We start from the raw sequence: 12,398 nt of genomic DNA on the forward strand, positions 1-12,398 counted from the left end.
ACCCAAGCTTTGATACAGGGTTTTTACTGGGGATTGATTTATTGATTTATTGATGGATTGATTAATTGATGATGCAGTTGAATACAGTCTCCAACCCCACCTCCCCGGAGGTCAGGCTATTACCACTTGTCTGTAGCTTGCCTTCTACTTCTTTTGACATGACTTTCAAAGAGCAGAAGTTTTTAATTTTAATGATATCTAGCTTATCAATTATTTATTTCATGGATCATATCATTGGTGCTACCATGTTTCCCCAAAAATAAGACCGGGTCTTATATTAAGGTTTGCTCCAAAAGACGCATTAGGACTTATGTTCAGGGGATATCATCCTGAAAAATCATGCTAGGGCTTATTTCATGGTTAGGTCTTATTTTCGGGAAAACACAGTATATCAAAAAACCATCACCATACCCAAAGTCATCTAGGTTTTCTCTTATTTTCTAGAAGTTTCATAGTCTTGTGCTTTATATCTAGATCTATGACCCATTTTGAGTTTATATTTGTGAAGGTGTAAGATCTGTATTTAGATTCTTTTTTTTTTCTTTGCTTGTGGATGTCTAGTTGTTCTTGCAGCATTTGTTGAAAACACTATCTTTGTTGCATTGTTTTGCCTTTGCTCCTTTGTCAAAGATCAGTTGGCTATGGATTTATTTCTGGGCTTTCTATTCTGTTCCATCGATCTATTTGATCATATTGACTTGATAACGTAGCTTTATAATAAGTCTCAAGTTGGTTAGCACCAAATTTGTTCTTCTCATTCAATAGTGTGTTGGCTACTCTGGGTCTTTTGCTTCTCCGTATGAACTTCAGAATCAGTTTGTCAAAATCCATAAAACAACTTGCTGGAATTGTTATTCAGATTACATTGAATATAGATAAAATTTGGAAGAACTGACATTGTGACAATGTTGTTTTTCTATCCATGAACCTGGAATATCTTTCCTTTAATTTCATTCATGAGTTTTGTAATTTTTCTTATATAGACCGTGCACATATTTTGTTAGATTTACATCTAAGTATTTCATATTTGGGAGTGTTAATAAAAGTGGTATTGTGTTTTCAGTTTCAAATTCCATTAGCTCATAATTAGTATAACAGATAGCATTTGACTTTGTAATATTAACCTTGTATCCTGTAACTATGCTAATATCACTTATTAGTTTTAGGTTTTTTTTGTCAGTTCTTTTGGATTTTCAACACAGATAATCATGTCTTCTGTGAACAAAGACAGTTAGACAGTTTTATTCCTTCCCAGTCTGTGTGTGTGTGTGTGTGTGTGTGTGTAGTCTGCCAATTAAGTTCACGAACTTGTTTCAACGATGTTGCTAACCTTTTTTGGAATCAGAGGGATTATTCATTATGAATTTGTACCAACTGGACAAACAGTTAACCGAGTTTACTGTTTGGAAGTTCTGAAAATGCTGCATGTAAAAGTTAGACGACCTGAACTCTTCACCAACAATTCATGGCTCTTGCATCATGACAATACACGGCACTGTCTGTGAGGGAGTTTATAGCCAGTAAACAAATAACTGTATTGGAACATCCTCCCTATTCACCTGATCTGGTCCCCAATGACTTCTTCCTTTACCCAAAGACAAAGGAAATATTGAAAGGAAGACATTTTGATGACATTCAGGACATCAAGTGTAATACGATGACAGCTCTGATGGCCATTCCAGAAAGAGTTCCAAAATTGCTTTGAAGGGTGTACTAGATGCTGGCACCAGTGCATAGCTTCCCAAGGGTGACTGTAGTGATATTCACCAGTGAGGTATGGAGCACTTTTTCTAGGATGAATTTGCGAACTTAAATGTCAGACCTCGTATGTTGAACCAGTGTTGAACGCTTGGGATAAATTCCACTTGATCATGGTGTATAATTCTTTTTAGTACTTTTTGATATTCAAGTAGCTAGTATTTTGCATCTATGTTCATGAAATATATTGGTCTATAGTTTTGTTTTCTTGTAATGCTTTGTCTAGTTTTGGTATTAGGGTAATTTTGGCATCATAGGAGAATTTTGGAAGTATTCCTCCTACTTCAATCTTTTGAAAGAAAATGTAGAAAACTGGTGTAGTTTCTTCCTTATCTGTTTGGCAGAATTCACAAGTGAACCCATTTGGCCCTGGTGCTTTCTGTTTTGGAAAGTTAGTAATTATTGATTCAATTTCTTTAATAGATATAGGCCTCTTCAGATAATCTATTTCTTTTTGTGTGAGTTTTGTCAGATTGTGTCTTTCAGGTAATGGATCTGTTTCATCTATTGGTGTAGAGTTGTTCATAATATTTCTTTATTATCCTTCTGATGTCCAAAGGATCTGTACTGATATCTATTCTTTTAATCTGAAATTTACTCTCTCTCTCTTTTTTTATTTTTTTTGTTTAACTTAAACTGGCTGGAGTTTTATCTATTTTATTGATCTTTTCTAAGCACCAGCTTTTGGTTTCATTGATTTTTCTCTATTAATTTCCTGTTTGTAATTGTGTTGATTTCTAATCTTATTTTTATTATTTCTTTTCTTCTGCTTATTTTGGATTTAATTTTTCTCTTTCTTAAAGTGGAAATTTGGATTAGAGATTTTATATCTTCTTTTCTAATATATGCATTCAATTCTATGACTTTCCCTTTTAGCACTGTTTTTGCTGTATCCCACACATTTTGATAAGTTATGTTTTCATTTTAATTTAGATAAAAAATTTTTTTTAAGTTTCTTGAGATTTCTTCTTTGATCCATGTGCTATTTAGAAATGTGTTGTTCAATCTCACTTATCTGGAGATTTTCATTTATCTTTCTCTTATTCTACTTTGATTGTAGTGTGAGAGCAGACGTGTAATGTCTATTTTTTAAATTTATGGAAGTGGGATTTATGGTCCAGAATGTGGTCTATGTTGTTGAATATTCTATATAAACTTGAGAAAAATGTGCATTCTATTGTGCTTGTTTACTATACATTTCACTCACATTTTATCGGCCAAATTGAGTCACAGGTTCATGCTTCAGTTCAACAGAAAAAGAAATTATAATATTCCTACAGGGAGGGGATAATTTCTGGTGAATAAAAATGATACAAACTACTATTTCTGTGTCATAATTACCCTTCAGTTAATGACTCTTTTCTCAGTCATATTATAATATAAATGAATTTACAGGACCTGAGGATATAGTTTAATCACTTTGGTTATATATGAATATTTCCAGATTTCTTTACCACTGATATTTTATCCAGTGCTTTGGGTGGTGTGTTCTGCAAATAAATAATAACTTCATCTATTATTCTTAATCATTACTAACTTATCTTTATATTTATTTATTATTACTTATTTGTTCTAATTTTAATTGAAATATGCCATCAATTTTCCTCATTCATTTCATGATTAATTTAACCAGTCAATATTTATTAATCATCATCCAAGCACTCTGCTGAGCATAGTGCTAAGCTGTGAATAAGAAAAGATTTAGCCTTGACCTTCTTGGAACTTGTAGTCTATCAAGTTGAAATTCTTTGCAACCAAAATACATAAATATGGCCAACTAACTTACAAGTGAAATAATTAGCAAATACCATTGATAACTATCAAAATAATAATCTTTTAAAATCAAAAACATTAATAGATGTTAAAACAATTGGGTAAAAATTTAATGTGAAACAAAATACTTACACAGTTTCAAATTATATCCCCACAACACATTTGTTAATTACAAAGAGAAAAATAATAACATTAGAGAAATATGACAGACACCACCTGAACCAAGTGATCCAAGTTCACATGACACTAATCTGACAGTCAGCATTATACGTTCTCTTATAGATTGCACTAAAGACAAACATCACTGCTTTGGAATTACTACCAAACTTTATAATGAGGTTAGCCATGAGGAAATATCAAACAAACCCAAATTAATGCCATTATTTAAGATAGCTAACCTAAACCCTTAAAATTGAAAAGTTAAAGATGTCAAAGAGACAAAGAAACATTCAGAATGGCAAAAAACAAACAAACAAACAAAAAAAACAGACTTCCAAAAATCTGCTTTTCCATAACATCAATGAGAAGACTGGAAGAAATTGTGAAAATTAAAATAAAAGCCTAAATGCAAAAGCTAAACTATAAAGTTCTTAGAAAAAACATAGGTGTAAATTTTTATGACTTTAGATTTGGTAGTGAATTATTAGATATGACACCAAAAAATGAGTAACAACAGAAAGAACAGACCATCAAAATTTAAAAAGAAAAAATGTGCATCAGACGGCATAATCAAGAAAGTAAAAAGACAAACAATAGAATGGAAGAAATAATGACTAATAATATATCTGATAGGAACTATTATCTAAAATATATGAAGAACTAACAATTCAACTATAAAAGACAAAATAATTAATAAATAGGCAAAATTCTTGAATAGATATTGCTCCAAAGAAATACAAATGAACAACAAGCACATGAAAAAAATGTTCAACATCATTAGTAATTAGGAAAATGCAAATCAAAACTACAAGGAAACACCCCTCTAAATAATACTACTAATACTACTAATAATAGTGAAAATAACAAGTGTTGGGAACGATCTAGAGAAATAACATTTTTACACTGCTGGTAGGAATGTAAAATGGTGCAACCACTGTAGAAAACATTTTGATGGTTCCTCAAATGGTTAAACATAGTATTACCATATGACCCAGAAATTCTACTCTTTTGTATATAACTAAAATAATTAAAAACAAGGTCTCAAAAAAGTACACAAGTGTTTATATCAGCATTATTCACAATAGCCAAAAGGTAGAAAAACCCAAATATCCATTAATGAATGAATAAACAGAATATGGTCTACACATGCAGTGGAGTATTATTCAGGCATAAAAAGGAATGAAATACTAAAAAATGCTACAGTGTTGATGAGCCTTGAAAACACGCTACATGAAAAAAAAAGACACAAAATGTCACATATTGTATTATTCCATTTATATGAAATAGATAAATAGATAAAAAGACAATATAAATTGGTGGTTGCCAGGGGCTGGGGTGGGAGAAAATGTGGATTAACTATTAGTGGGTAATGATAGACTCTAAGCACAACCTTTAGATATAATGTGATGTTCATGCCAACCCGTGGTTCCCCAAGGCTACTTCCATCTAATGATTGGATACAGCAAATTTACCAAAACCAGGCCATTTTTGTTCACTGTAATTTTTTTAGTGGATAACTTTTACTCAGGAATTCTCAGAAACCTGGCAAGAACATTCTTAGAACTGAACTGCAGTTGTATGTTCTTTCTACCCAATCTTTCCTTCCCTCTCTCCTTTCTTAGGTCTTAGATCTACATCATACCTAGTCCAAAGGCTCTCCTTGCCCACTACTGTTGCCTTTCTCATTCTGCTTCATAGGTGTTTTCCCCAGTAAATCTCTTGCAAGTCTACTCTCTCAGACTTGCCTGCTTCTCAGAAGACATGAACTAACAGAGGTAAACAGGGAATGGTCTAATAAAGCAGGTGGGATGTGGGGACCACAAATTGTCCCTTACACAAAGTGATGACCAAATTCCTGAAAATTTCACTATTGATGACATGGGAGAATGTTCTAGTAGAAGGTAAATTCTTATTGGTACATTTATTCAGGCATTTGAAAAATAAAAGAGAAATAAAGTCTATAAGCCAATGGAATTGGCTGGATATTAGTAAGCTGCACTGATGCCCTCCAGAGGAATAATGGGAAACTGAGTCTGTAACAAGTATTTAAAAGCTAGGAATTAGGGCTAGAGCATATATATACATATATGGTAGCACATAAATAGGCCCTTCTTCCTGCAGTGGTAGGACAGACACAGCTGATGATCAAACACAGGACCAGGATGTGGTCGTTATAGTGGCGTAGCTCCAGAGACATTCAAATACTCAGTAAAGACAAGTCTGTTACACTGAGGTAAGAATTTTGATTAGGAAAACCTGAGATCCTACAATGAGATGGGGACATCTGGATGAATGCTCCTAAGATTTTGCTACTACACACTCTTTAAATGCTTAGAGGTTTCAGAAGTGGCCCAATTCTCTGGAGTAAGAGCTAGCACTTGCCTTGTGCTGGGAGGATTTGCAGAAGATTCTCACCTAAGAGGCAATCAATGCCCTTACTCACTCAGCAACCAGTGAGGACAATACTTAGTGTTATATAACTAGGACGTAAAACCAGGGTAAATCTCAACATAATTGGCTGTGGACCTGCTGGTCTTCATAAAAGAAGAAAAAATGTTACCTATGGTTGCTGCAAAAATTAGCAGGCATGTATTGGCAATAGATAGGGGATACCCTCAAGTTAAATATTGAGGAAGCTTGATCAAGGTCACTAGACTGTAGGATTGAATAAGCAAGATATCATTGACTTGAGAGAAATTTCTTGGCAAACGGCAAAACTCCAGGGGTTATATGGCGTGTTGGTTAATGGCTCTTAGAAGCCCGAGAAAGTGATAACCCATGCGGAGTGAAATAAAAATACTTGAGTTACCTTGGTAAATAGTACATGGCTGAGGGATCTAGACAAGCTTGAATTCACCAGAGGTTTATGTTTCACAGGAGGACCTGGAGTACACACCATTCACCAAGGCCATTGGAAATGCAGTGGTTCTCAGGGAGTTCAGTAGAGGATCTCCTAGGCAAGCCAAGGCTTTTGGTAGCAGGATAGTAACAAAGCTGGGGTCTTTAACCTCCATGAGATTGAGGGTGCCCTGAAGTAATAGGGGTCAGGTAGTGATGCCAGGGGCCTCAGTTACCAGAGAAACATAGAAGGTTGGAGCGGCAGCCATGGCAGCTTGACCCACAGGAATTGTTGAGATAGTTCAGAGTGCCTGACATCGCTAGGGACAAGATTCACAGGGAGACAGTGAGGGTGCTGCTGAACATGAACAAGCAGAAAAAGGCATGAATTGAAGAGAAGGCTCAAATAAAAAGTCACTAATTCTTGCTCTGATCCAAATCCGAAGTGGGAAATCCACTCATATCTGAACCCACTGACAGAAGCGTCCAGGTATTTAGGAGGAAAGACATTGTAACACCATTGGGAGGGATAGCTGGGGTTCTGCCATAAACAGATTTGGCTGCCAAGGCCTGGACCTTTTCCTTATATGCCACTGGGTCCAGATGAGAATAGGGATTATACTTTTAGCCACTTTGAATAAGCCATACTGCGATAATTCCTTACTGAGAAGTGATAGCTCAGGGCAAGCCATGATTGTCGTGTTCACCAATTTAAGGTATCCATCTGGTTTTGAAGTCTTCAGAAACTTGGGTTATATGATTAGTAAGTTGGGGTTGTTGGAGTCACTATGGGCAAAACCTAGGAACTTGCAACCCTCACAAGATAAGAAGCTTTATATTCTTTTGGGTTAGCACACATCTACTGATTCCGAGTCACTAGCTCTTTTACAATCAGACTTACCTCTGTGACCCCAAATAAGCTTGCTTACTAGGTTTTGCTATATCAACAACCATATTGATGAAAATAATGTCTTATCTTTGTAAAGCTTTCTATGCTTTAAATGGCATTGCCTTAGCACACTGTTCTATTTTCTTCACAACACATTTCTGACATATCAGACGTTAAAAGACTTTCAGGATCAGAGATGTTAAATGACTTGATCTAATTTATTCAGCTTATAAGTAGTAAAACCAGAATAACCAGCTCTTCCAAAATCACTAGTCTAGTCCTTTTACCACTAAGATAATAATAAAGGTTAATATGTATTGAGCACATACTATAAAATAGGAACTATGCTAGGTTCTTTGCATGTATTATTCAACTTATTCCCAGAGGAATCTATAAGGGAGGTATTACTAATACTCCCACTGCAGAGAAGAGGAAACCAAAGCTTAGAATAATAGCTAAACAACATGCCCTGTAAGTAAGAAGCAGATTATGGGACTTTGATTCAAAGTCCATGATGATCCAAAACCCTAAATTGATTACTTCACATTAATAATTAACATCCCGCCCCCATTTCAGGATTCTTGACAGGGCCATTTCTCGACCCATTTCCAAGGAAAAAGCAGGAAAGTGAAAGAATAAAGCAAAGTGCAATGTCCTAAAAGAGAAGATGAAGAGAATAAACTTAGGATGAAAGTAGCATTGTTGTGTTAAGGACTAATAGTTAACAGAGAAAATTAAAGCTGGGAGCAACGCTACCATCTCTTTTGTGACCTGAGAAATAAATCCTTTGCTTAGCACCTGTCCACTCATCATAATTGGCACTTTCAGCCTGTAAATACTACTTTACCCCATCCAGACACTCAGCAGAACCACCTTCTTCCTTCTAATTAGCCATCCTAAACATGTTGACTATTGTCAGACCACTTTCTATATGTCCTTCATTTATCTATTGCAATCTGTGTCTGAATAGATTGTAAGATGCTATAGGGCAGGCTCTAGGCTACAGTGAATGGATCCTAAAGTTCTAGCATAATTCTCACTGACAAAAATTCCACATACCTATGCAAATACAGAAATGCACCTTTTAAAATTTTTGAATGGCTTCGATCATTGAACGTCTTCCCATTTTTCTGCAGAAAATTATGTCACATACATATTGTCCCATCAGTGTCACCCAGCATACCTCTCCACCACTTTTTGTTCTATTTCCTGAACCCTAAACTTCTTGTTCAAAGACTGTTAGAAAATTTGATCTTGAAAATATTCAATATTTTAATGCTTTCATGACTTTGTCCATGGTTTTCTTTTGGCTTTGAATACTCTCCCAGCCTTCTCCAAATGTTACATCCCTACTTATCCTCCAAACTCAAACCTCTAAACATTTTCTCATCCTTAATCATAATCATTTCATCCCTTTCTCCCGAGTATTCACAGTACTTTGTTTCTATATTGATTATAGTAATTAACACACTGACTTCCACTGACATTAATCTGTACAAATGTGTGTTCCGTTTTGTATTTATTCAACAAATATTACATGGAATTTCTTGAGGTCACAGACTTTAATCTTACTTGGTTAAGTAATCTTTTCAGCTCCTACCTCCAAAAAACTATGGACTCTTTGCTTACCTTCATAACAATGCCACTAGACACATCAAATGTATTAATTAGAATAACAACATCAGCTATTATATACTGAACAACTATCACGTGCCAGAAAGTTTAGCTATCTTATTTTGATTTATCCTTAAGAAACAATCATCTTAGACTGATGATTACTAAATTTCTTTTATAGGTAAAGAAAATAAATTTAGGAGAGATTACTTTGCCTAAATTCACCCAGGAATTAAGTGTCACATACGGGATTTGAATCCAGTTCTCATTGAAGGGTGGTTCTGCATTTTCAGTCACTATCTGTACAGTATATCAAAAAGCAAGTGCTCAACAAGTGGTGATTTTAACTGAATTTGAGCACTTGAGAAATTATATTTTGCTGTAAAGGACTGAATGAATTATGAGGAACACAACACTATTTTTGGTGCTAATGAAGATTTAAAAAAATCCAATTCCATCTAAATGTATTAAGATTTATTAGATAAATAGCCAACTTTCAAAACCGAAGCACTTCTTGTAAACTAGATACATTGGATGAGAAATGCTTCTTGGTTTTGGGATCCCTTTAAGATAATATTCTAAATAATCACTGGGAAATAAGAATAAGACAAAAAAGACAATAATGAAGAAATTGGGGAGCAGTAAGTTAAACTGTTAGAAAATAGGTTATACAATTCGTACAAAGACCTCATCAAAAGGCACAGAAACCACGTGAGGATTACATTAAGTAATAGGGTTAAGAAGAATATGGTCTGAAAAAATTGAGTATCTTCTAATAACTATAAGTATATGAGTTTCTAAAATGCCGTACGTAATATCCATGAAATCACGTTGCATAATGTAATAACACGTTATGCTACCATTAACACATTATAACTATGTCATTTGGAAGGCTAATTTTTTTTGTGTAGAACCACTTAACTACATAAAATTGAAAATAATGATTATTGTAACTACTTTCACTTTTCATCTTTAGAAGTTCAGGATTAAATACTCCATATGCAGTTATTTTATGGTGATGTGTATTTTTATGGAGTGGTCATATAGTGTTCTAAGTAATAATTGTCTTTAAAATTCCCAAGTACATAAATCATAAGATCTTTTCACATATTATCATTATGAGAAGTCAAGGTAAGTCATTTAACACCTACTTAACAATCATTTAGAGTTGAACATTACATTTGGATGAAATCTAAAAAGAAAACTACAAGTTTTAAGAAAAAGATAAGTATTAGAATATATAGGGCCATTATACCTGTCTAATATAGTTAAGCCCAATTCTCTTAGGGGCATCTATTCCTTTAATATACTGATATTCATAGATAGCTTAAATTTTCTTTTATAGAAATAATTTCTTTTGGGGAAAAAGATAGCAACCTAGATTGGTTTTCTTGAGATGCTTTGAAAAAGTTACAAATTTGCAGTTCTAGGGTAAATAAGTCCTAGGGATGTACAGCATGGTGACTGCTCTATGGTGTATTTGCAAGTTAAGAAAATAGATACTAAGAGTTCTCCTCACAAGGAAAAAACACATTGTTTTTTTGTATCTATATTAGATAATGGATGTTGAACTTATTGTGATAATCATTTCACAATATATGTGAATCAAGTCATTATGCTGTGTACTTTAAACAGCGCTGTATGTCAGTTATATCTCAGTAAAACTGGGGAGGGGGATGGGAAGGCAAAGAAAGGAAAGGAAGGGGAGCTAGAATCTTTTTGAGTAGGCACTGTATTTTGCAAGATTTATGCAAATCTATGTAAAATAGAATATTAAATTCTCCATTTTTAGGAATGTAAAGACTTAGACACACAGAGGTAAAAATCTGCTCCATGTCATGGAGCTAATAAGTAGCCAAGAGAGGTTTCCAAAATATCATACAGCATGAATTCAATCAGTTAACTTTACCTGAGCATTTATTAGATGTTTGAAATGGCTCTAGATGGTGATAATTACAAAAATGTGTAAGATGCTGTTTCTATCCTTAAGGATCTCACCAAATAGTAAAGAGACACAGATGAATCAATACTTGTAATGTGAAAAGTAGTGAAAAGGATACAATTTTTTAGACACTATGAGAGTTTAATCTATGATGTGTTCCTGTAATATGAATATCATGATGGGAGAATAACGGATTATGAAGAGTAAGGAAAGAAAGAACTGCATGATTGTTTAAACTTGTCCTTGTAGGTTTTTATTTCCCTGCTTTTTCCTTTTCTCCCTTGTATTTTATGGCTACTTAGGCTTGCCTATATAAAATAAATGATTCTTTGTTAGCAAAGAACCCTGACATTATGCCTGACAAATACTACATAATACAGTTGTCATTCAAAAAGCAAACAATTTAGGATTTTCTGAAAAAAATCCTAAATTGTTTGCCTTCAAGAATAGACTAAGACTGTGTGAAGGCTGATGAATGAGTGTTCAAATGAAGATTAAGTAGAGAAAGCCTAAATATGATTCAATTTAATAAACAATACTCTTACCCTCGTCATCACATTCATCTCCCCAAATCTCAACCACTGATATTTCAGGCATTTGTGTGTGTGTGTGTGTGTGTGTGTGTGTGTTAGGACTTCTTAAATAAAGTCACTGATGATCCATATACTTAAGATACGAAAACATTACTGATGGCCATGTCTATTTTCTGCCATATTTAAGCTTACAATATTTATTATTTATATTACTAACTATACTGTAAATCTTTAAAATTATTTGCTACTATATTATTTTCATAGATTTATGATTGGAATTCTTCATTCTATTCTTTCATTTTTCCTTTACCATGTTTGTCACTTCTTTCTTGTTTTCTTATAGGTCTCAGCATATATCAGTCCTATCTATTTTTCTCATTATTTCTTTTTGTTGTTGTTTTTGCATTAATGCTGGCAACATTTCCCAATTATTATCAGCTGCAAATTTAATTAACATGCTGTTTATTTCTTCTTCCACATAATTAATAAAGTTGTTAGAGAAAACTTGGATGCACACCAAACACTCCACCAGACAGCTCCCCTAAGTCAGATGCTCTGCCATTTATAATTACTTTTTTCTTATGGTCTTTAAGTAAATTTTCAGTGGTTATTCCAGAGCCAATTTAAATTAATTGGAGGGAACTAGTTTAAGAAACACACTAACTGTTACATAGTCCCTTCTTAGAACTTTGATTTTGTAAAATATTTATACTTTGTTACTCGAGCCAAAACCATGTTAATGCAATTAAACATTTAAGCACAAGGTAGCAAAGTCTGAAAGTTCTCAATGAGATTGCGTGGTCTCAATAAACATTTAAGACAAAACTCTAATTGCATTATTTATGAGTTAAATGAGAACATGAAAGAGGCATTTTTTTTTCACCTTTTGTGC

The 12,398-nt window shown here is 33.9% G+C and overlaps 1 pseudogene; it reads left to right on the top strand.

The window, feature by feature from the left end:
- Window positions 1–12,398, top strand: part of LOC109445251 (4-hydroxybenzoate polyprenyltransferase, mitochondrial-like) — a 152,596-nt pseudogene that overhangs the window by 139,536 nt on the left and 662 nt on the right.

The sequence above is a fragment of the Rhinolophus sinicus genome, chromosome 17 (genome assembly GCF_057876585.1).
Source record: "Rhinolophus sinicus isolate RSI-liver-muscle chromosome 17, RSI-T2T, whole genome shotgun sequence".
NCBI lineage: Eukaryota > Metazoa > Chordata > Mammalia > Chiroptera > Rhinolophidae > Rhinolophus > Rhinolophus sinicus.